Here is a 26,390-nt window from a genome sequence, read left to right as displayed (position 1 = left end):
AAATAAATCACCATCAATTGAAACTCAGATGATACAGCTGTGCTATAAATATACAATGAAGTTTTTTTAAGCTCAAAGATAACTAAAATTATAAAATCTTCAGGATTATGAATGGATCTGTGCCTTAGATAGGGTTTCATTGTTGTGAAGAGATCCCAAGACCATGGCAACTCTTATAAGGGCAAACTTTTAATTTGGGCTGGCTTGTAGTTTCAGAAGTTCAGTCCATTATCGTCTTGATGGGAAGCATTGCATTATATGGGTGGAGTTGGAGCTAGAAGAGGCAAGGGTTCTACATCTTGATCTGAAGGAGTCTCTATTCATCAGGTAGTCAGGAGGGGACCTATGCTACACTGGTCAGAGACTAAGATAGGTGCATCAAAGCTCACCCCCACAGTGACCTTTACTCCAACAAGGCCACACCTACTCCACAATGGCCGCACCTCCTAATAGTGTTTTTTCCTAGGCCAAGCATATTCAAACCACCATAATCTGGAATTTATTTTACTAAATGAAGAAACCCATATTCAACCAGACGTGTTACACATTATTTTTTATAGGTGGTGAATGACAGTTCTTAATGGTATGTATTCAAATTTATGTCTGTGTGAATGTAGGCATAAGTAATGCTACAAGAAAGGGGCCCATTGGAGGGAAAAATGGGGTAGCTAAAAAGGAGAGTGTGCTGGTTGTTTCCTTCAATTCATGCAAACTAGAGTAGAGAGAAACTCAAGTGAGAAACGCCTTCATAACTGCACATTTCTCCAACCATCCTCTTTGATCCCCAAAATAATGACTCTGAGACTGATGTATATATGAATAAATGCTTAGGCCATCAGCCGGGGCCTGTTCCCCTACTACCTCATAGCAACCATTTGCTGAGATATAGAACCCTTTGTTCTATTCTTGGAGTGCCATATGCCTTGTTACTTCTCAGAGTTCATGTGCCTATCTTCCTCAGAGTTCCTAGGCAAATCTTTTCCCAGGCCTCCATCTCTATCTCAGAAGTCCTCAGTCTAGTCAGGAATTCACCCTCTATTTTTTTCCTAAGCTAATAGGCTAACAGCCTTCTATCGACAGGTGAAGCTTCCATACATTGCACCAAAAAGTCTCTCTATACCCTCATTGGACTGACAAAATCGACAATAGAAGTTGTAGGCTCTGCTTACTGTGACAATTACAGCCCTGAGCAGGTGCTCCTGGATTATATAGAAAACCAGGTTGGGAAGCATACATAGCAGTTTAGCAAATAGCAGATAGCACGCTTCTTTAGTTTATGCTTCAGGTTCCCAGGTTTCTGCCTCAAACTCCTGCCTCGATTTCCTTCTTATTTGGCTTGTCAAATGGAAGTTATGAGATGAAAGGATCACTTTCCTTTCTTCCTCATTTAGTTTTAAACAGAAATTTTCACAGCAACACAGAAGGAAACTAGTATGGAGGGGTTATCAAATACGTGTGATATGAAAGTAGAAAGGACATTGGGATTAAGAGGAGAGGAAAGGCAAAAGCAGGAGTGTTGGGGATTGATTCTAATGCTTTGTCTTAATTCAGCTCCAAACATCACACAGGAATCCATATGTCCAGATGTGGAGGGCCCCTGTCCCCAACCAGTATTCTGTTGATCAGTGAATAGCCAGAAGCCAATGTCTGTGAGGAGAGAAAGAGGCGGGGCTTTTTGGGTTCCCAGTCAAGAAGGAGGTGGAGAAGAAGAGGAGGGCAAGAAGGGTTCTGCCAATGAAAGGGACATAGGATGGATGATCAACATTGAGAAAAAGCAGGAAGGTAGGACTTAAGAGCCTACCTCTTAAGACCTGTAAGAATCAGGGAAAGTGGCCTAAGGGGCCAATTCCTCAATTGGGTCTATGGTAGCAACGATAAAATACAGATTTAGCAAGTATTAATTCAAGAACACAGTAGCAGAGTATATGCTAGCTTTGGAGAGATTTGGAAGTTCCCAGCTATTGAACTAGTCCAGGCATACCTAAGTATAACATGTGTGTGTGTGTGTGTGTGTGTGTGTGTGTGTGCCATGACCCACCAGGAGCTCAGAGCTCCCTACTCACAGGAGATTGAAGCAGCATGGGAGGGTAAAGCAGGAGAGGAAATCAGGAAAATAAAATATATATGAAAATAACATTGTTATCTGATAGAGTATAAACTAATTAAATGCAAACTATGTTTAATGAATGTTGAAAATATAACATTACAAAAAGAAAGATACAATGTAAGAAAATAAAAGTTTGCATGTGTCAAAGAGGAAATAATTAATTCTTAAATTCTTAGCATATGTCTATCATATGTTTTCCTCATTTATTGTTTAATTAAGCTTTTTGCAACATATAAAGCCATATTTGTAACTTTAGTACAATACTTACTCCCTCCTCTATAACTAATTTTTCTGTGTAAGTTCCTTATATGATTCCTGAAATTGATATATTGTTTACGATCCTTTAATCTTTTCTTAAGATGGTTCCCTTTCATAATCTGTCTCCCGTTTGCCCATTAAACACCATATAAATTTGTTTGTGATTATCCTGCTTTGTCTCATTATGGTGTGTGTAGAAATTTTAGTCCAGTCATCTGATTTCTTTTAAAATGTATTTCTGTGCCTAAGCTGAAACCCCTAAGTAACTGATGTTTGTTACTTTCCTAATCAATACCCAGGCTTGACATACACTGGAAATGCCAGTCACTTTACATTCCTACATAAATGAAGGGGATTATAGTCAAAGAGAGGAACCAAAACAAACCAGATTCAGTCTGTCAAAGATAAAGTGTCTGCCTACCTGCTTATCTTGCAACTCACATTATATCCCTGTTACATCTTATATTTTTGATTTGTGCAGTTTTTGCCCCTTTTGTAGCAATTGGCTTCATTTTAAGGACCACAATGGCCATGAGACTGGAAGCCGAAAATGCACTGTACTGTGTTTTCTACTCAAATAGATTGATGCTAGAGCATCTAATTCATTCTTCAAATGTTCAGGATGAGTGTTTCATCTTAACTTGATCTCTTTCCTATTATTTTCCTCTAACCTCTGATGCATGCTCAGTTTTAAGGAAACTCCAGAATCTCCCATTTTCTCTGTCATGGAAAGGTATGGCACCTCATGTAAGAAGCTGCGCCTAAAAAGAGATCACTCATGAAACATCCTTCTAGAGACTCTACTATACCTCTGTGTTTTGTCTCTGTGTTCTTGTTTACTATACATTCGTTATTTTGTGCTAGTCCTTCCCTGGGCACCCTGTCTTAATACCCAAACCTCTGACAAGAAAGGAGTTTCTTTCAATACACCTATAAAGATTTACTCATGGGTTTTTGCCAAGCATTTGTCACACAGTCCTGTAGCTGCCTGCACTGTTCATCTTTCTGACTCATGGGACAGTGGGCTCCTCATCAAAACTTAAGCATGTCTTAACTTCAGCTCTCTGTCTCTCACTGTGTGGAGCAGAGTCCATATGCCACCTCCCTTGTCTCCTTCTGCTTACTCTCTTAGCCCACATTTTCCTCCTGAACTTGTTCTAGGGAAGAGTTTAATCTAATCCCTGACATGGAAGACAATCCCCAACCTGCTATAGTTGGAGAAAGCCTGCAAAGAACTGAGTGGATTGGTAATTTCCAACTTACTGAGTCTTATCCAGAAGGCGGGTGCTTGATATTTACCTTTGATTATGTTACTGAAATGCACACTCTAATAATAAGAGGAAAGGTCTTGTTACAGGAAGGAATAAAAATAATACAAGAACACTTATTTATTTAAAAAAATCAGTCCTGTTAGGAAATCCCATCTTGTGCTAGACTTTTCAATGTAGCACCTCATTTGGAAAAGGAAAGGATATAAATAGTCTTATTCTTTCGTCCTATATCCTGATGGCATAGGACAGACATGCTACCTATAAAATGCATACATTGTTTTTTATTTCAAAATTAGAGGTATAGGTAGTAACAAAAAATTGTTGTTTTGATAGTTATACTTCTTCCCTCTTTAAAAGCTTCCAATAGCAGCTAAACAATTTACCCAATATCACAAACCCACTTACCCTAGAAACAGATGTGATTCATGTATGTATTTTTATTCATTCATCAGCTACTATTTGAATGCTACTACCTGTTCATTATAATGACAGGCATCAAACTGTAAGAGCCACAGGAAATTAGTCCTTCTTTGTAAATGCTCAAATCAAATGTTTCAACACATTTAGAAATCAGAAACATCCAAGTGGCTTATTGGTTTTTCTTTAAGTAAAGCCAACAAATTCAGCTACAGGCACCTAGTAGTTTCATGTTCCTTCAATTTCTAGACCATCTTTGGGAGTCAAAATTGAAAACAATATAGGCATTTTAAAAGATGATACATGGCCAGAAATATATATCCTTATATTAAATTTCAATCTGGAAATAGAATCCACTTGGGAAACTGCCTCTACTCCCCAGTTGCCAATGGAGCCTCATAGCAGGAATATAACCCCGTGAGAAATATATTGAGTATATGCGAATGATCTCACTGGGGGTTAACATGAAACAGCTGTCTGATTTGGGAGCCAAACTTTGATGTAAAAAATAAAATTAATGGGACAGTTAACATAGTGGAGAAGAAACTGAAACTGAAACATGTAGCAGGCTTGTTTTATGTCAGTGTTCGATATTGAGCATATTTCAACATATGCACAAGGCAATCACCCTCTGTGTTAGCAGTGACTTGAGAATTGAATTTGTCACACTCAAGGATGAAGAAATTGTCATAACTTTTCTTATTTTTTCTTTCTCTCCTGTACTTATTTCACTGTTGCTTCTTTCTTTCATCATCACAATTGCACAATAGACTTTTATCTGTGTGTATATATAATAGATATATATGTATATGTACAGAGAGAGAGTGAGACGGAGAGAGAGAGAGAGAGAGAGAGAGAGAGAGAGAGAGAGAGAGAGAGAGAGAGAGAGAGAGAGAGACTCTTCATTTTCTTGGTACAGTGTCTCACTATGGATGCCAGTCTGGCTTAGAAATCGTGATTCTGCCTCTACCATAGCTGTCCAATAAGAGATGTATTCTACCATACTTTTTTTCATATTTCATTTATTAATTCAGATTCCTTGTTTTTTTAAGTACTCAATTACATTTACCTCCCAAATCCTCCCAGTTCAACCCCTAAATCTCAAGCAACTGAATTTTATGTTCTCTGTACATTATCAAAACATTGAGCCCAGTTTGTGCTGCCCATATACTGCTAGTTTTGGTTAACCTATCATTGACTTAAAGAAAACTGGCTCTTGATTTCTCAGTAGCCATCAATTGCCAATATTTTTTGGGATTAATAGAAGTCCTATTCTGTAGTTCCCACCACAAAGGCTAATACTGTCATCTGCAATGAAATTGCGTATGCCTTGCAGATGATATTAAGATCATGATGAGTTTATTTTGAGAATTCCCTGTTGTGTCTGGAAAACACTGTTTCCTTGTAATCAGCTCACTTTTGATGATCTCTAAGTGTTATGGGAAGGGCTGTGATACAGATACTCTACTTAGGATTGAATGTTCCTTAGTCTCTTACTATGAATAGTAGTCATTTGTGGGTCTTTGTGTTAGTTGCTATCTACTGCAAGATGAAGCATCTCTGATGAAGGTTGAGAAATGTACTACTGTATGAGAATAGCAATAAGTCATTAATCTTAATGTCCAATTTAAAGAATATTATGCTAGTGCTGATGATATATTTTGCTGCAGTTTCTTGGCCCCACTAATGATACCACCTATAGGTTTCATATTGTAGAATAGGCCTTAAAGGCAATCAAAAAGGTCTCTCACTTTCAGGTACCATTTCATTAGTGAGCAGGACAGTTTCAGGGATAGGTATTATTGTGATTTACCTACTCACAGTAGAGTGAGATAGATGTATACATCCAACACTGTGAATTCTAATCAGTAGGGGTGAAGCTTCCAGGTCATTTCCAGCATGATTTATCATGTTTTATTACTGAGATATGTGACACATACAGCAATAGGGATTTTACTGTCAATTTCTGAGGAATAGCCAACAGTCATGGCAATAGCCTGAGCTGTGGAGGGATTTATGGGAACTCACAGGCCAACAACTGCAAAACATTTGCTGATTCCTGGTATTGGAGTCGTATTGCAAAGGTTTGAGTTTACTAGGGGTATTGTCTCTCCATTGTAGGATAATTCTACTATAACTCTTTCACATAAGTATATTTTAATAAATGCGTACTGATAACAAATCTGGGTCTGAAGTTTGGTATTTGAAGTATTAGGGCAATGTAAAAATCAGAGGAAGACACTGATCATACCAGTGTTGAGACCTAATGGGGCTGCCATATACATGTTTGCCTTGGTAGAAAGGTGATTCTTCATGATCCAGTCTTGTAACTATGCCTGCTTGACCAAGTACGTGTTTCTTTGTGACAAATTCATTTTCCCAAAGACAGGGTTTTATTTTCTGTTGTCTGAGAAAGTACAATGCACTGCAGTTTTTTGTTTTTTTGTTTGTTTTGTTTTGCTTTGTTTGTTTATCTTATAGTATAGTTTCCCTTTATCTATGCCTCACCAGCGTTAGTCACAACTCCTACTGCAGAGGGTACAGGAGGGAATGCCATTTATAATATCTTATTACACATTTTATTAATAACTAGCAAAAAGGAACTTGAATGCTTCAATTACTATGCACTTTGGCAATGATATCATTAATCATTTGAATGGATTGCTTCTTTCTCTGCATATATTGAGTTTCACTACTGAGCATCAGTTATATATATATATATATATATATATATATATATATATATATATATATATATATATATTTGTAGTGTTAACCAAATTTTAAAGCAGAAGTCAAAAAGATGGAAATGCTTAAAACTTACAAATGGAGGACATAATGTTTGGAAGGAGGTGTGATAGAAAGTTAAGAGAGTTTTAGGAAGTGGAAGAGTTAATATGATCAAAGCATACTGTATACATGCATACATATATACATAATTTTGAATAATAAGATTAAAAAATGGAATATTAGCAACTCTGATTTGTTATATACAAAACATATCTATCAAATTATCACATTCCACCTCAAAAATATAGACAATTATACTGGTAACTCTTTGCAGCTTAAAGACAAAATATAAAGTTTTATCACTTTTAATTTAGAATGATTAGTTATTCCAAAATGTTATTATAATCTTACTAAATGATATCATAATTCTAATTTTAAAGCTGGTACAACTGAGAATCAGGAAATTAGAAATTAAGAAATAATTTAGAAATATTATGTATTTGTAATTATTATCCTATAATGATGGATATGAACATGTATGGATTCCTGCTCTTTACGTTCTACCTATGTATCAATCCTTGTGTTATATTCTTAGTTGTATCTCTTTAGCATTCTGTGATAGAAAATAAATGAGAAAGAAAGAAAACTGAAGAAAGCTGGGATACTTTGAGAAGAAGGAATGAAGCCTAATGCAAATGATGTGCTGGGCTTAAAATTAAATATCAAATAAACATAGGAACCACTATAGAGGTTTAACAACCCCTGTTAGGTCAGGATTTTTCAAGCCATGGTCCCAATTTTTACTCATCTTTTGAGTTTCCATTAATCAGAAAACTATATCACAGATTTGCTTCTCTCTGTCCCTCCTGACAAATTAAGACAGCTCTCAACTAGTCAGTAATGGCAGTTCTTCACAATTATTCTAAAAATAGGCAGGGTAGAATCCTCTCCAGAAACTGCCTTGTCATCCTAATGCAATTATGTAACTGTCTAATCAGTCTGTCAGTTCAGTGCTTGGTAGGCAGGGGAAAATTAATGTTGCCAACCTGAAAGACTAACATCTAGAGACAACTGATCAATTTTCCCTGATTCTGCAATAAGTCAGTTTATTCGCCATTCACTTTGGGGCTGGTAATAACTTAAAAGACATGAACTAGTCACCAATTTCATATTTAGCAAGTTCATTTTAATGTCCACAAGTTTTTGCACCCAAATATTGCCTGAATACTTGAATGGTCTGTCTAGAAAATGAGGAATGGATGGAGTTTCCTGTGTTACCCACAATGAGATGATTTTCCTGGATTAATGTTGTCATTTTTCATGATCCTTTCACTGTTCATGAATATCTGTGTATCTATGAGGATACTTTTATTTTTTCATTAAGTGGAAGAAATAAAACATATCACTATAAATTTAAAACTGATAGGATTTGAAAGCTTTAAGTCCCTGAAAAATGATACTATTTTTGTTTAAATTTTTGTCATCATGAGTGAGTTATAGAAATTGGAAGGATTTGCATCCAGAATACTCTACACTATGCAGTAGAATTAATTTTAATTATAATTTTAAGCATATAGCACTTTCTAATTAAAATCTGTTTATTATTTCAGTAACATAGACTTGGCATCCTTCAGGTCTGAACATGACTTATAGTCTGCCAGTAAGTTCTAAGTGACCTTTGGAAGCAATTTAACTTCTTTGTTGCTTAGTATTATATAGTACTTATATAGTATTATATTTTATAGTATTATATAGTACTTTGTTGCTTAGTATTATATATTGTTTGTATATAAAACTAGTTATATTGTTGCCTCAGTTCTAAAACTGTGCTATGAGAAACTTAAGGAGAAAATTCTGGGATAGAATTGTACATTATGTAACTTATCTGTTTCCTTACTATCTGCTACAAATGTACACACACACACACACACACACACACACACACACACACACTCACACCTCCTTAATCCTAACATTGTTCCTTTACAGGTGCTATAAGTATCTAATTGGATTGTATGATTATATTCTACCAAGTTTGCCTTTTGTTTTAGACTACTTTCTGCTCTTAGAGAGCTACTTTCAAATTCCTCCTTGGCACATCCAAGCAGGGCCTGCAAATCATGTTGTCTTTGACACGATTCAAAGAGACATGGCTAATTAAGTCAGACTTAGGAATGGCAGCCTGCCGAAAGTGGTGTGTTCCTTAGTAACATCATGCAAACCGACAAAGTTGTTTGAAAATGTATTTCTGTACATGTACATATATGCATGTAACAAGAATTAATGTCCAGATGAGTATGAATTTTGAAAAGGGTAAGAAAGTATATGGGAGGTTTGGAGAAAAGAGAGAGAAAAAGAGCAAATGTGTATGTATACTTATAATTGCAAGTATAAAAAATAAACAAAAAATAAATAGAACTGTACCTTTATGTTTAGCATGTGGGAAGCCCTGGGAAACAACTGGCATTTCCCCACAGATGGAACCCAGTGCACAAATCCTTTAAAGTGTTTGTGTATTTAAACACTAAAATGTAGTCTATGCAAATAATGCAAACAAAAATTACAAATGTGAAGAAGAAGACGTGCTCCACCAAATTTTAACACTGGCTTGTCTATGATAACCATTAGTGGTCATCTGTGGGTATACCTGTTAGTGTCAGAGAAAAGTGGTTAGAGGGTGTAGAGAGAAGGTATTGGAGGGACTGTGAGGAGAGGAGGAAACAGTGGTTGGGTATAATTAATAATAATAATAATAATAATAATAATAATAATAATAATAATAAAGAACCAGGTTATTCTAAAGACTGTATAAACCTTGTAGTATCTTGGTGAGGTATGAGTCCTGTTCACCAGTCCTACATCTTTTTCTGATGTTAAGTGGTGATTAATTTTGTGCTGATCTGATATTATTATAAAGTACTATGGTCAGCTATAATCAAAACATATGTCTCCTGAAACAGAAAGATTAAGACCAAGGGTTATATTCTGCCATATTCTAAAACAGAAAAGAAGAAGATTTTAAACCACGTGTAGCTCTAAACTGTGATTCACTTTCAGCTCCAAGCTATTCTTTATGCATCCTTTTCAATGCTATGTTGTGAATTTAATTCCATAGCAGATAATTTTTACTTGATGAATGATTCAGAGAGAGCAAAGAAAGAATAGCTTTAGCATAATTTTTATATTTTACATATTGTCTGGCACATATGTGCCTATAGAAAACCTACAGGGCCATGATTTAGAAAGAAAATTGTACAATTCTTGTTTAAATTTTTTCTGCTTCTCTGATCAAACATAAAGCATGGAAGAATGTGTCTTTCTCTTTTGCTTCAATTTGTGCATAACTTTCTTAAGCATTCCAGGATCACCTGCCCATGGAATAGCTTTGTTTGCTTGCTTGTTCATTTCTTTTATGTTTGTTTGTTTTCTGCATTAGCTGCATTAGCCTCAATTCTACAGACAGATTACTAAGATTGTAGTATATATGTGTGTGTATGTATGTATGAATGTATATATATATACATGTGTGTATATACTAAGTTGCCCCTCTGTGTGTGTATGTGTGTATGTGTCTATGTGTGTGTATGTATCTTTGTGTGCAAGTGTTTGTATGTGTGTATGTGTATGTTTGTGTGTATGTGTGAATGTATATGTATGTATGTGTGTGTATGTATGTGTGTGTGTATGTGTGTGTTTGTGTGTATGTGTGTGTGTGTGTGAGCACATGTACACATGTTTGTTATGCCAACCACAGGTTGGTTCCTCTTACCTCATTTAACAGTTGAGATAATCCTACACATGCATACCCATAATCTGGGTTATCCATCAATTTAGATTTCTTCTCAGATAACCCAATGATATCCAACATTGTCAATGAAAACTAAGCAATCAGTGCTAATAAGGGTGAATACAAGTTGTAGGTATGCTTGGCTACTTTGGAAATATAAAGAGTCTGAACGTTAACAGTACATTCTTAGCTCTCAGTCTACACATGAAGGTAGAAAACTGGCTGATATTTAATTTCAGTGTTAAGATTTAAATTACAGACCTTTGCAGAAAAGGTTTTGACAGAAATATGTAGGGGAAAGTATTAATTTCATAACACAATTTAAAACATAGAAGACGATTCCTAATGGATGCTTTCTTTAATCCTTGCAAGTTTACTAGCATACATAAGGTTGTTCAATCTGCCTAGTTGGAGTAGCCCATGATGAGAAGGGATGAAGAAGACATAGCTGGCGCCCTTTGTACACACCAAAGCCAACATCACCGAAGGCCCAAGTCTGATGGATGGAGAGCTCTTGATTGACATTGAATGTTAAAGACAATGACTCCTCCAGTTCACATCTCACACATTCTTCCATGCTCTTCTTTCTCCCAAACTTTTGAGTTATTTTTTTTTTTTTACTGGCAGTCTCATGAATATATTATTTAAAAGCCCTGGGATTTTCAGTAGCCCCCTGATAATCTATCACCTGGGGATAAAGCACGAAAATGCATTAATTTATGCTGGGGAAACTCCAAGGGCAGATAAAAGATTTACCTTTTATTTTCTTTTGTCCACAAATAAAATTGCTGCAATTAGGATGCAGCAATTTTCGTGTTGAAAATCTTTTGGGAAAGTGTATGTGATGTGAAATTCTTATGAATAATAAAATATATCCCAAAGCTTCCATTAATTATTCCATTTCTCTTATGAGTATAAAATTAATGGATTAAGATTAATGCTGATACATATCAGCATTTTATACACACACACACATATACATTGATATCCTGTTGTTCAATATTTGACAGTGTGTTTGTCTCCTGATTAAACTTGACTTTACCTTTTGTGGAAATGCATCAAAATACTTCCTCATATACTAAAGAATATATTTGATGGAAATATACAACTGACTTCTTCTTCCAGTTCTATTTAAGTGTTTATTGACCCCCATTTGTCAGTGACAATTACTCTCTGAAGAGTCCTTTGATAAGATGCTTGCTTGTACATGCACAGGTACCTAAATTTTATCTCCAGTGCCTGTTTGAAAATGTCAAAGGTTGTGATGTGGGTTTCTGTTATGAACAGTAGTACATTGGAGACAGGAGCTAGTCTTGTCTAAATGTGGAGCTTAATGGAGAGATCTTGTCTCAAGGAGGTGGACAATGTTTGTCATATGTGAGGTCTTCCTCCAGACACCACATGCATATTTATATAACAACATATTTAATGGTGCATACATGTGAACATGCACACATATATACAATATGCACATACTGATTTTTTTTGTTTTTTCAAGACAGGGTTTCTCTGTGTAGCCATGGCTGTCCTGGAACTCACTCTGTAGACCAGACTCATCTTGAACTCAGAAATCTGCCTGCTTCTACCTCCCAAGTGCTTGGTTTAAAGGCATGTGCAAATATTGCTCTACATATTTATTTCTTTTATATATGTGAGTATATACCAGAAGAGGGCATCAAATTCTATTACAAATAGCTAGGAGCTACCATGTGGTTGCTGAAAATTGAACTCAGGACCTCTAGAAGGGAAGTCAGTGTTCTTAACCACTGAGCCATTTATTTTTTTTCTGAATTTTTAAGTAAAGACATTTTCTTATTTCCAAAGACCCACTCATCCATGATAGTTTGTGTTAAATTCATGCCTCAGTCAATTTCCAGAGATTTAATTTCTGGCCTTTTTATCACAGTGCTGCAAAATATAAACCAGAGTCAACTGATCAATATTTCTCATGGATCTAGGAAGGTGGAAAAAGTTAAGCTACAAATCCAAGTCCAATTTTGTTGGCTTCATTCTTTCAATACATTTTTTTTGTAGCCATTGTCCACCCTCAGCTTGGAGAGGGGTTCTGAGGAAGGGATATCTGGGAACAGGGAAAACAAATGACTTGAAGTCAAATTCTGGATTGATATTGTCTCTGCTCAGACATTCAGACATCTCTCCAGCTGCCTTTCTTTCCTTTATTTTTTTATTGGATATTTTCTTTATTTACATTTCAAATGTTAACCCCTTTCCTGGTTCGCCCCCACCCTGAAATTTCCTATGACATCTCTCCTGCTTCCTCCTGTTTCTATGAGGGTGTTTCCCCACCCACCCATCCTCCCATTCCCCACCTCTGAGCCCTCACATTCCCTACACTTGGGGCATTGAGCTTCTTTTCCCATTGATGCTCATCAAATCTATCTTCTGCTGCATATTTGACTGGAGCCATGGGTCCCTCCATGTGAACTCTTCTTTGTAATCTGCTTTATTCTGGAGATCTTCAGACAGTTCTCTCTCTCTCTCTCTCTCTCTCTCTCTCTCTCTCTCTCTCTCTCTCTCTCTCTCTCTCCTTCTCTCTTTTCTGCTGAAGACAGTTCTTCAAATAGGTGCTTGCTGTTATAGAAACAAGGAGGCTTTCATGAGCCCGCTGCAAGGAATGAATCTACAAAGAATACTAGAGGTTTGTTGTTATTGCTGCTGCTGCTGCTGCTGCTGCTGCTGCTGTGTGTTCCCACATGGAAAGACGTTGCCTGAATTTATTTGACATCCTGAACTATTCAGCCACATAAGATCCCAGGGGCTTAGCTTCATCATGCTTAGGTCAGTTAATAGTGATGAGCATCCCTGTGGAATTCTGAGTTGGTTCTATTATTTAAATCTCAGACTCCCCACCTAAGTATTGTTCAGTTGAGCAAAGACTTGAGAGTTGTGTGCTAACAAAGTAGCTTAGGCTTGTATGAAGATCTCTAGACCACGCTACAGGGATGCACCATCTCTAACAGAGTTGCTTAGAGTTTGTAATGGCAGTGCTACATTGCCTTCCCCTAGGGCTAAATGGGCTCCTCCAAGAAATCTTTCTTGCTTTCCTCCTTTTCAGATATGGGCAAATTTTGCAAACTCTGTTTCATCACTCTCTTCTGTAAAGTGATAATGATGATATTACATCAGTCTCAAACCATGTCATAACTATCACAACATAGTGATTGACAGATGTGTTGGAACTTAGTATTTTTTCCTATGGTAGACATATTTGCCTACATTATTACTAATTAATGCACAACCAACCAACCAACCAACAAACAAATAACACAATGAAACACACAAAAACCCAAAACTGCCACCACTGACAGTAGCCAATCAGAATCATGGTGTCAAATTCTGAACTGTTAAGAAATAAGATCAGATCTTATGGCCAATATTTCTTTTCCTACCTTCATAAATGTGTGCTTTATTGATCTTGTTTTTTGCTTTCCTTTATTTCAATGAACAGACATTAACCTTTCTCAAGAGCCTGGCAGGGAATCTGATTATTTTTCCTCTAGGGTAATTTCTAGTGTTACCATGATCCATTCAGCAAACAGCATTTGGCCACTTCAGAAGCATTTTCCCACTTCCATGTAAATGGTATGATTAGAAGTGAAAGGTAATCTTGAGTGCTGTTATGACATTAAAATAAAATAGTAATGACATTAAAATAAAATAGTAATTTTTAGTATTAAAATAAAAATAGTAATCGTTAGCAACCCCTCACAAATAACTATTCAATCCACTAGTGTTTAATACCTCTGCGTCCTTGCGTGCCTTTCACTTTTGAAACACAAAGCAATATTGATTTCACAAAGCAGTCAATGCCTGACAAAAATCAGTAGGAACCAAGCAATTGTCATGATAAAAACATAAAATCTTGGAAATGTTACACACATTTAGTTAGCTTTTAATTTGGCAATATTTAAAAGCATAGTCTCTTTTTCTATTACATACAGAGTTAGCTTACATAGACTTTGAATATCATGGTTTGTTGGGGTTATAGCTCCTCTTCTTCCCATTATTAAAATGAAAATTAGTAAAAAAGATTTTTGTATGTGGATATAGATGCCCACCTTTTTATATATAAACTTGCATATTCCTGAAAAACAAAACCATAGCAATAAAATAATTTTAATACATATTATTTAGAAATATTAACATAAAGTATTTCTGAGCCCTCAATAATTTTCATTACCCTTGACTATTAGAAAAGTAAAATGCAATTTAATTTCTTTCTAGAATTTGTTTTGGGAGAAAATCTTTATCAAAATTTATGTTGCCAAAACAAAATGTTTATAACAATACAAATTTCTTTCTTCAATGAATGTTGCTTTGTTTTGTTTTTAAAAAATGATTTTCAAGGTCCCTGAGAGGGCTCGGCCTGGAAAAACATTTTCATGCAAGTCTGACAACCTGAGTTCAATCCCTAGAGCCTAGAGTGAAGCAGGAGAAAGCCAACTCCTGAAAGTTGTCCCCCAACTTTCCTGTGTGGACAATGGTATGTACACCACACACACACACACACACACACACACACACACACTCACGCAGTAACAAACAAGCAAACCAACAAGTAAAATGGATTGAAAGGACGTAATTTAAAAATGCAAATCTGGTCCATTGCCTTAACCACTCGATCCCCTCATCCCATCCCACATTTCAGACTCTGCTGCCTGCCTTCCATCCCCTTAGTGTTGTGACAAGAAATGCCCATGCAATTTTTCTTTACATTTACTTCACATTAGACCATTGTGTTTCTTTTGAAAACATCTATAGTTCAGTTCCATAACTAATTTTTAATTCTGCTGTTTGACTTATTCTGTCAGATGTAAAGTTGGCAAAGACTTTTAATGATGTTTTTATTTTTGAGATTATATAATTACATCACTATCACTTCCCTATCCTCCCTCCAAATGCTCCCTTGTACCTTACCCTCTTTCAACTTCTTAACCTCTTTTTCTTTGAGAAAAATCACATTCCTTAAGGAAGAGCATTCCAGTTTGTTATCCAATACCACATGAAAACATACAGTTCTGAAAACATACATGTACAAGAAGCAAATAGACTGAGCAGATTATATTTATGTATTTAGGCACACACATACATACACACATGCATACACACACATAGACACACACAGACACACACACACATACACACTCACACACTGCAACACACCTTTGCTGGATAAGTATAGTTATCATCCCTCATTGAAGAAGCTTCTTATTACAACCGAAGGACACCATCACAGCAAAACAGAACTGGAACTGAACATGGTGCAGAGATCAATGTATCAGGAGGAAGCCAGACCCAAACAGCTAAGTGTACATCTCAGCTCCTGTATCTATCACTTGGCCATCATTACAGAAGACACAAAGGTTTTAAAAGCCACAATAGCAAGACGTTTGCTGTGAAACCGTCTTTTATGACAATGACTCCATAAAGAAGATATCACTAAATATGATAATGTGGAAGAAGGACAGATGTCTTGAGGTCCAAACCATAGACAGCTACAGGGAATTCATGACTTCTGACGGAGGGATAATTAACCTCTCCTAGGAGTGAGACCCCTAAATGGATATCCAGAACAAAGTGGTCATTCCTGAAATCATATACCTATAAATATATATACATAAGCAACCAACTATACTCAGAATCTTGTGTTTATATCTGTCTGTATTTGTGCATAAATATGCAGAAATAATCAAAGAAAGCATGCTATCAATTTATGAGGAGATAAGAAGGGTTGGATGGAGGGAACATAAGAGAAGCTGGAAGGAAGAAAAGGAAAAGAGTGAGTAATACAATTGTATTTAATTTAAAATATATTGAAATAATAACTAAGTAAAAAAGAATATACTTGTGTATGTCTATTTATCAATATCTACTTATTGATGATAGATAATAGATGATATATAAATGATAAAATATCTATTATCAATACATAATAGAAATACTGGTAGATAGTAGATGATAGCTGTTAGATACATAAGTAATATGTATTCATACATACATAGACAGATATTTAGATGATATTTAGGTAGATGATAGGTAGACAATAGATAACTAGGTGATAGATAGATGATAGATGAGAGATAGGGAGAGAGAGCGTCAGCTAGAGAAATGTCTTAGTAGTTAGGAGCTTAGCTCCTCTTGGTGAAGATCTGGATTAGTTCCCAGCAACCACATGAAGGGGCTTACAACTATCTGTAAATCCAGTTTCAGGGCCTTCAAAGACCTCTGGCCTGTATGAGCATGTGTATACACATTGTGCATACAAAATCTCACATACACACAATATATATATATATATATATATATATATATATATATATAATATTTATTTTTAAAAATGAATAATTATATGCTTCTTAAGTAAAACACTTCTCAAAATGTTTATTATCTTTAACTTCCTCATTGCCTTATTTGAATGAGATGCATTTTAAATTGCTTAATTAATAAATGGTAAATTGGTATTCTTTATGTGTTATACTCTTCTATGTATTGTAAAAATATGTTACTTAACCTTTCAGACACCTTTATGAAGTTGGAATTATAATTATATTCATTGTATGCATCAGAAAATTGATACACAAAGATAGCATAGACAAACTTGTAGAGCTGGTTGGGACTTGAATCTACATGTTTTTCCAGTGTGCTCTGGGACATTAGGTGTCAGGACCCTCTACATAGTTCAATGAAAAGATGAGGTGCTCTCTTGTTTGTCATTGTGATGTCACTGGACACTGTTGGTTAACCACTGGGAGATAAATGGCCATCTGCATCTCGCTGAAAAGTACGTGTTCAGTCATTAGTGCAAAAGAACTTCCATTATATTCATAAAAGGTGTTCAAAACTGGGAAAAAAAAAGATCAGGTTGCTCCAACTCTGTACTTAGGAAAACTTTAAGGCCAACTTAGCAAAGTCTCCCCTTGCACAGGTTTGTATCCAGCTTCCCAAATGACTGAAAGCAAGATGCTGCTTTTCTTGATCTGAAGAAAAAAGACTCGAAGACTAAAATAAAAAAAAAAAAGGAGAGACTTTGGGGGAAATGCAAAACTATAGCCCTTGGCTGTGGAGTGGAGGAGATGAAGTCATTGCTTCTGCAGGAGCGCTGGGGGTGGGGCAGCGGAGTGGGAGCCTGCTCTGTTCTTGCTGCTGCCAAAGCTGCTGAGCTCCTGTCAGGGGATGAGTCTGGATAAATAGGGTTCTACAGTGGCCATTGCCCACAGCACTCTGAGCTGCCGGGCCCAAGACTGGAGCTTCCCATGCGGGTCGGTGCTGAGTGCTGGCGCTGCTGGCGCTGGTGTGCCCAGGGGGCATCTACAGTCAAAGCCCCAGAACTCCCCAACAGTGCGGACTGGAGCTCTAGCAGGAAAGCTCACTCCACTGGCCCTAGGTAGACATGAGGAGAGCAGCGGGGCTGGAAGACAAAGGTCCTCCCAGCAGGGACTGTAGAACAGGAGGACAGCACCATGATCTTCTCCGCCCTGGTGGCTTCATGCCTGTGGCTGTGCCTGGCGCTGGGAGCTCGGGGAGAGCCATGAGAGGCTGTGTGCATCCCCATGTGCAGGCACAAGCCCTGAAAGGTCACCCGGATGCCCAACCACCTGCACCACAGCACTCAGGAGAACGCCATCCTTGCTATCTAGCAGTATGAGGAGCTAGTGGACCTGAACTGTAGCTCCATGCTGCACTTCTTCCTTTGTGCCATGTACGCACAAATCTGTACCCTGGAGATCCTGCAGGATCCCGCCGAGCCCTGAAAGTCTGTGTGCCAGCGAGCATGTGACGACTGTGAGCCCCTCATGAAGATGTATAACCACAGCTGGCCAGAGAGCCTGGCCTGCGGTGAGCTGCCGGCCTATGACCCTGGAGTGTGCATCTCTCCCAAGGCAATAGTTGCTGACCTTCCGGAAGATGTAAAGTGGATAGACATCATACCAGATATGGTGGTGCAAGAAAGGTCCTTTGATGCGGACTGTAAACGTCTGAGCCCTGATCAGTGCAAGTGCAAGAAGGTGAAGCCAACCTTGGCAACAAACCTGAGCAAAAAGTACAGCTATGTTATTCATGCCAAAATAAAAGCCGTCCAGAGGAGTGGTTGCAATGGGGTCACAACTGTGGTAGATGTGAAAGAGATCTTTAAGTCCTCCTCGCCTATATCCCTCGAATGCAAGTCCTTCTCATCACTAATTCCTCCTGCCAGTGTCCACACATCCTGCACCATCAAGATGTCCTAATGATGTGTTATTAGTGGCATTCAAGAATGATGCTTCTTGAAAATTGTTTAGTTGAGAAATGGGGAGATCAACTCAGTAGAAGGTCCATACAGTGGGATGAGAGACTTCGGGAACAGCAGAGAACAATTCAGGACAAGCAGCAAACAGCCAGCTGCCCTAGTCACAGTAACCCCCCAAAGCCAAAGGGAGGGTCACCTGCTCCCAAACCTGCCAGTCCTAAGAAGAACATCAAAGCGAGAAGTGACCCCAAAAGTCAAACCCGAAGAAAGGTGCAAGCTAATTACTTTCCAAGATGGAGCCACCCTTGAAGGAGAAGGTGGTGCTGCCTGGAACAGCCTACAGAACGCCACCCACCACTTGCCTTAAGGACCCTCTGGGGTTCTCTTTATAGACACATCTTGCAGCATTTCTCTTAGTGATGGCTTCAGTGTTTCACATTAAGTCACAGAGCCTTGTTATTTGTTGGTTTCCTGGTATGGAAAGTAGAAGAGGGAAAGTTGGGGAAGGGCGCCTGCATTCAGTGCTCTGTGTGCATACTGTGTGACCTTCAGTTTTGGGAATTTGACCTATAATGTATGTACATTGTAAAGTTCACATGCTATGTCAAACAAAACTTTTTTGACAAAAATATTGAATATCCTTTAACTTCTGTTAGGAAGTTAGTGATATATTAAATGTTATTGAAAACATGTTTTTGACAAAGGCAGGAGGAATGGTACTTAAAAGATCTTCATGTGTGTGGTCCGTAGGAAGGTTTTTCAGATGAGTGTGGCTTTGAAAAGTTTAGAGCTATGGGATGTGGGAAATGGTGATGTGTGTTTGTCAGACTTTCAATTCTGTCTTTACCTAGAAACTTTGAAAAGAAAGCTAAAAATGATAAGTAAAGAGGGGCAGACTGTCAAGGTCTATGTTCTTGTCACCTGGCTACCACACCATCCGGGAGATGCTCCTCACCAGTTACCCAGGAGCCGCCCCACAAAAGGTATTCTTTCTTCCTCTATGACTAAAGCAATAAAGAGCCATCTTGGATAATAATAAAACAGAAGAAGAAGAAGTCAGGAAACTGCCTTTTTTAGGCCTGTTCTTTTCTTTTCCTCCTTTCACCCAAGTTTTACTCCCAGCAATAAGTGTTATGGGGAGACATCGGGTCCGTCTGTTGGTGGCACTAGGGGCAGGCTGGTGGCACCGCAACACCCCTTCCCCCATCTTGCCTACAAGTTGCATGACCTGCATTGTAATCCACGGGGTGCGGTGGGGCAGGGAGAATCCTTTCAGATCCTGGATGCTGTTGAATTCAATGTATTTTCCTCCCTTGCCTACCCTTCCCAAGCTAGGGGAGGAGAGAGCTGCCTTCTTCTGCATGAGAATGCTTAGGGTGTCTGCCTGCTGGGACTCCCCTAATCCTTTCTTCTCCTTTCTCATAGCAAAATCTCAGGTTTTCTCAGGAAAAAGCTCGCATTTCGCATATTTACATTTGCATTTTATTTTTAAAACAATCCTATCAAGGCAAAAATCTGTGTGGGGGGACATACTTCTCTCCCAACCAGGTCTAAACTTGCCTGGAAGGCTGCACCTGTTTTGAGCCCCTACCAGGAAGGGTGTTTGTGGGGGATGGAAAGAGGAAGTTCTGTGGCCCCCAAATCATTGGGAGAAAGCAGTCTGCCCGCCCCCTCACCAGGCTGCCGGCTCGGCGCACCCGAGGGCTGAGCCCAAGAAGCTGGCCTCAAAGGTGCTGGTGCAGTGCTTGTCAAAAAATGCCCTTCAGGTCTCAATTTCCTGGCCGGCCATTTCTTTAGCTTGCAAGGCTCGCCCTGGGTCACCTCGGTTCTCCAGAGCAGTCCCGCAGGCGCTCCTTCCCTCTCTCTCTCCCTTTCTACTCCCTGCTTGCCCAAGGCTGAACCCAAAACGCACCGCCAAGAAGGAGCAATAGACTTGGGGGCACTCAGTGCACCCTGCCCCGCAGTCCCCTCCCAAGCCGAGCTCGGCTCCTGGACTCTTGATTACCCAGATGAGTGTCATTCAGATCTAGGTCTGCAGGTCTGCAGCCTGCGTCCCTGGCTGCCTCCCTGGGGTTCCTGTGTGCTCCTGTTCCCTGTCACTGTCTGCGAGCCCGAGCCCCTCACCCAGGCTGGGGAGCACCCCAGTCACCTCAGCCACACTCATTTCGCTTCCTCCCGTGGAGGAGTTTGCAGCAAAACCGGGCAGCACCAGGCCAGGAAGTGGAAGGGAGAGAGCAATTCCCGTCGCTCAGCCAGCTTGCCAACTCTCCCTCCCTGAGGCCGACCCTCTGAATCCCAACTGCAACTTTTCCTTTCCCTCTGTTTTTCCCCTCAACTGCAGCGAGTGGGCGGGCAGCGGCTGTGGGTGGCAGAACAGCGAAAGCCAAGAGCTGGCGAGTAGGTGGGTGGGTGGGGAAGCAGGAGGGAGAGGAAGGGCGGAGAGAGAGGGGTTAGGAGAGGGGAGGGTGGGTGAGATTCTGCTCTCCTGCCACTCCCAGCCCGTGCAGGGGGCGGGGGGGGGGGGGGAGGGGGGGAGGTGGGAAGGAGGAGGCCGCGAGGAGGAAAGGGAGGAGGCAGGGGAGGAGGGAGGGGAGGAGGGAGGGAGGGAGCCAAGGAAGATGCTCCAATAATCTGCGTGTTTCCTAAGGCTTGGAGCACTTGTACATTTCTGCAGGCGCATAGCTAGCCATTTAAGGTGGCTGCTGCAGCTCTGACTGCATCTTCTCTTCTTCCTCCAGCTCCGTGCCTGTGCACATGAGTGTGTACGACTGTGTGTTGCAGGTTGTCCATTTAGTTCTGCCCAGGAGGTGGGACTTGGTGACTTTAGCACCATCTTTTTTCTTTTTATTATTATTATTTTTGCTTCCCCACCGTCTGTTGCTGCAACTCTGCAAAGCCTCGGACTCGGAGTAGGAGGGCTTGCCTCCTTTTCAGAGCTCCTGGACCCCGCAAGCAGGCGAGCGCCAACCTGGCCACCACACCTGGCAGAACACACCACAAGAGGGACCCAAGGCTCCCACCCAGTGGGGCAGCAGTTGAGGCAGCCGGGATGGTTTCCTGTGCTGAAGGATTTTGCATCTGATCATTAGGCATTTCAAAGAGAGGCCCCGTTCCCCTTCCCCCCTCCCTCGCTGTCTTTGTTTCCTTACCCCCTACCCTGTTCTCCCCACTCCCCACTCCCCCCACCCCACCCCACCTCTCTCTCTCTCTCTCTCTCTCTCTCTCTCTCTCTCTCTCTCTCTCTCTCTCTCTCTCTCTCTCTCTCTCTCTCCTCCTCCTCCTCCTCCTCCTCCTCCTCCTCCTCCTCCTCCTCCTCCTCCTCCTCTTCCTCCTCCTCTTTTTTAGAACTAGAGATCAGAGGTGGATGTCTCTCTTCGCCAGCCAAGTGTAGTTTCTGGCGGATTTTCTCGCTTGGAAGAGTCTGCCTGGACCGTGTGGGCTCCCTGCTGTCTTGCCCTGCAGGTTGTGTCTGCAGCAAGACTGAGATCAATTTCTGGCTGCCAGAGGATGAGAACCTCTTCCCTCTCCTGGAAGGGCAGGTTTCAGGGAACAGCAATGGGAACGCCAGCATCAATGTCATGGACATCTCAAGGAATATCACTTCCATGGAAGTCAGGTGGCCGCTGCCCAGCCCGCCCCGCCCCGCCCCAGCTCTGCATCTCCCTCTTGCCCCCACCCCCACCCCCCGCCCTTGAACCAGCCCTGTGCTCCCCAGCTCGCCTCTGTTCGCAGCCCACCCAGTGCATCAGGCTCGCCCTGGCTAGGGAGATGCTGCAGAGCTGTGTGTTCCAGGTGACTCCAGCCCCAGCCAGGTGCAATCCGATGATGCTGGGGAACCTGGGGCCCAGCTGCTTTCCCCGCCCCCACCCTCTCCAGGCTCTTTTCCAGGGTGCGAATTGGTTTCTTTGCCCCCCACTAAAGAGCAACAGTTTGGCTAGTCTCAAGTGGAATAAAGTGGAGGCTGCTTGGTTTCCTGACTGGTGGTGGCAGATAGAGGCCAGCAGAGGCAATGCTTGCCTGAGGAGACAAGGATACAGATAGGGACTGCTTGGGAACCAACCCAGATTTTTTGTTTTTAACTGTTTCCTTTTGGAGGCAGCAAAACATGCCAATAAGTAAACAAGTTGGATGCTGGCTTCTCCCTAGGAGACTTTGGACCTGTTCAGGCCATCATGGACGCCTACCTCTTTGCTTTTCCTACCCCCAACCCTGCCTCCTTCTCCAACCCCATTTTGTGCATTTCTGAGACATCCCCCACCTCTTTCCCACCCTCATCTGCATCTGGGCGCCTACAGACCCTTTCCTGGCTTGGACTTCCATAACTGCCCAGGATAATTCCGAATCAGGCTGTTGGAGGGAGAAGAGAGAAGAGGGCCTGGCTTCGGGGAAGGGATTTCTTTCACAATTCTGTGGTTCCGTTTTTGTTTTTTGTTTTGTTTTGTTTCTTTGTCTTCTTTTTTTTTTTTTCTCAAAAATTGAACTCTGCGTGGTGTTTGGCTGGTTTTCCCCGTCTGAGTAGGACCTGGTGTAGAGGCCTGCTCCTTTCTTCTAGTATTTCTTTGGTAGGGACCTGGCCAGAGGCCTGTGAAGGAGCAAAAGGAAGAGCTTGGGCACCAGGAGTCTGCTTGGCTTTCTCTCAGTCTGTAGCCAGGTGACCACACCCCTCTGACTCTGCCCTGGCGAAGGAGGAGGGTGTGGATAGCCTGGGATGTTCAGAGGGAAGCTCATTGGTTTTTGCCCCTGTGCTCTCATCCCTTGGGAGCCCCAGGACTGGGTAGGATGGTGGCCAGGCTCCCAGGGAGACATTTAGGGCAGCTCTTTGCCTTGGGGACAGACTAGAGCAAGAAGGAACCCAGTGTGCTGTGGTCACTGCCCTCTCAGAATCCCCCTCCCTCTCTCTCTCCTTTACTCCTCCAGTCATTGCCTCAAGACTAGGAAGCCTGAAGGAATTGCAGCCAGGCTCTCTCCAAAGCCCACCAGCTCTCTTGGTTTAAGGCAGACGGCTTGTGTTCTTGCAGCTTACCCTTTGAGGGAGATGGACAGCCCTGGAAGGTATCCCTGACTCCTGGAGACAAGCCTATCCCATATCTTAGCTCTGCCTTTCTCTCCTGACCACCTCTAGGCTGGTCAAGGATGACTAGATAGACAGCCAGGGGGCAAGGAGAGGGAAGAGGAAGACAAGGGAAGAGCCCCTACACACTTGCAGGCCAGCGTCTGTCCTGAGAGCAAGGCCTGGAAGCATATTGTCTCAGGGAAGCTTGGACTTGGATCTGGGGGCCCCTGGGTTGTAGGCATGGATGTAAAGAGCTTAGTGGCCTGTACTCTGGAGCTGGGCATGGAGATTTTCAGGTGATTTGATTGGATGTGCCAAGGGTTGGAGAGTTTGGGGGTCAGTGAGCTGTGTGTCTGCCTTGTTCTCTGCTCCAAGGATGTGTATATCCCTGGGAACACTCAGGGAGGCAGGATTGGTCACAATCAGATAGGTTCTTCATGGTCATGAAGAAGTGTCACACCTCTCAAAATGAGGTTTGGGGAAGAGATTCTATAAGGAAGAGTAGGATTAGTTGTTCCTGGAGACACTGGTGGGAGGAGGGGACACAGTTGGCCTCTTGTTCCTTTCAGGCTAGGAGGATTCCAGGAGAGGGCCTGTGGTGATCTAACAGGGAGATTTCAAGTCCCTCACCAGGGATTAGACTCTAGCAGGCCATCAGGACTCTCTCCTAAACCCATCTAACATCAAAGAGTAAGTGGTGGGAAAGGTCAGAGGTCAGGGGTTGGATGAACCTTCCTCACCCCATCTTCCTCCCAATGTCCTGTTATGCCTGTGTCTGGTACTGGCTAAACTGAAGGAAGGGCTCAGACTCCCATTCCAGAGGGAAGGAGTCTCATGGAGGGAGAGGAATCCTGTTCATCCAGGGAAGAACATGCCCTTGTCCCTGTCTTTCCCTTTAAGAAATGGAAGAATAAGGGGGGAAAGTGGCTTTCCCAAGCCTACTCTCTGATCCTAGCACTGAATTCTGGTCTGCCCAACACATACCTCAGGTCCCCAACCCAAGGTCTGCTGGAAGAGGTGGGGTCTAAAGAAAGAGGAACACAGGGCAGGGGAGGGTCCAGCCCTGGTCTGGCCTGGAAAAGTATCCCTCAGATTTATGTTTCTAGAGATACAGGGTAGGAGGGGGCATTGCCTGTCAGCCTGGAGCTCTAGGTGATGGGGTGCCGCTAAACAGATTATTAGCATGGAGAGATGGCATCTTCTCAGGCTCTTCTAAAGTAGCTGTCCTCTGAGAGTGAACTCTCTGTGCTGAGCTTTTAGACAAACAAGATTTTGTTTTCTTGTGGCTCTAATTCTTGTGGTATCATTTGGAGTGGTGGCTGTGCCCATCCAGAGCTATGGGTAGAAGAGACTCTACCTGCTTGGCTACCTTGTTAATACAAGGAGGAAATCAGCAGCAAGGCATCAGGGCAGAAGGGTAGAACTCATCTCCATCTGGTCATAGCCTAGCTACTCCAAAGAGTCCTTCCTGCCTTCTGTTCCCTTTCTCTTCAGAAGGACAGTCTCTTTTGCTACTGTAGCTCTTAATACACCATAAACTTATGGTCCATAGGCAGCCACACCCAACTAGAATCTGACATCACAAACGCAGGAGGGTGGTGGCCAAAATGGTATGTTGTCTAGGCTGCCTCCTTAGGCCAGGCCTACAGGGTTGTATTGGCTTGGGATCATATATCCTTTGAATGGTTGAAAGAAAATGGATGTAGAGACTGTGGCACTGCTGGGTCAGATGTTCTTGAGATGGCTTGTCTGTGCTAGCAAAGACCATGTACTCTGGACTGGAGCACTGAGCCGCCATTTGTATATCAGTCTGAACTGCCTCAAGGTTCCAGGTGTCTGGTGGGTTTTTAGTTTCCTTTATTTACCCTTTCCCTCAAAGACACTCTGCAGACTGAACCGGTCATCTTGGCGGGGAGGGGCTCTGCTCTCTAGGCTTCTCTATTTTAAAGAGTGGGGTGGGTGACCCAGCCTTGACAAAGGCCGGTGAGAGCTAGAATCCTAGCTAACATATGAACCAGGGTATAAAGGCTTTGCAGCAAAGAATTCAGAGCCCCAGGATTGGGGTTAAGCCTTGAAAGGAGCCTTGGATGCTCCATTTGGAAGGAAGAGGTAACAGACTCTGGATAGGGTTATTTCCAGGATGAAAGCTGGGCAGTGGACTTCGTTGGTGGTAAGATTTTATACTGAGTCCAGGTTGTGGTTGTATGTTAGTATCTTCCATGACCCAGAATCTTCAGCCTCAGTATACCTGGCAGGCTGAGCTTCTCTTTGGGGGCCAAGGACATCAGCGCTGAGGCTACCTGGGAACTGAGACCATGATAGTTTGGGTAAATCCAGTAGAGCCCTGGCTACAGCTTTGAGAGTACTTGTATGGTGGGTCCAGGAGGGTTGATCTGAGTCTGGGAGATTCCTTAGGGTCCTGCAGGGTTCCTGCTACTCTCTGTGGCCTGCCTTGAAACCCTAATCTTTGCCTTGCCTGACCATGCCAGCTGACACTTCCAGTATGGTGGCCCCCAACT

The 26,390-nt window shown here is 41.4% G+C and overlaps 2 pseudogenes; one reads left to right on the top strand and one right to left on the bottom strand.

Moving 5' to 3' along the window:
• The window catches only part of LOC127676347 (ubiquitin-conjugating enzyme E2 G1-like), a 1,073,095-nt pseudogene that overhangs the window by 590,920 nt on the left and 455,785 nt on the right, over window positions 1-26,390 (bottom strand).
• On the top strand, window positions 18,052-21,096 carry LOC127685084 (secreted frizzled-related sequence protein 4-like; annotated as a pseudogene).

The sequence above is a fragment of the Apodemus sylvaticus genome, chromosome 1 (assembly GCF_947179515.1).
Source record: "Apodemus sylvaticus chromosome 1, mApoSyl1.1, whole genome shotgun sequence".
Lineage (NCBI taxonomy): Eukaryota > Metazoa > Chordata > Mammalia > Rodentia > Muridae > Apodemus > Apodemus sylvaticus.
The sequence above is the reverse complement of the archived record's forward strand: the minus strand, read 5'-3'. Positions and strand labels throughout refer to the sequence as shown.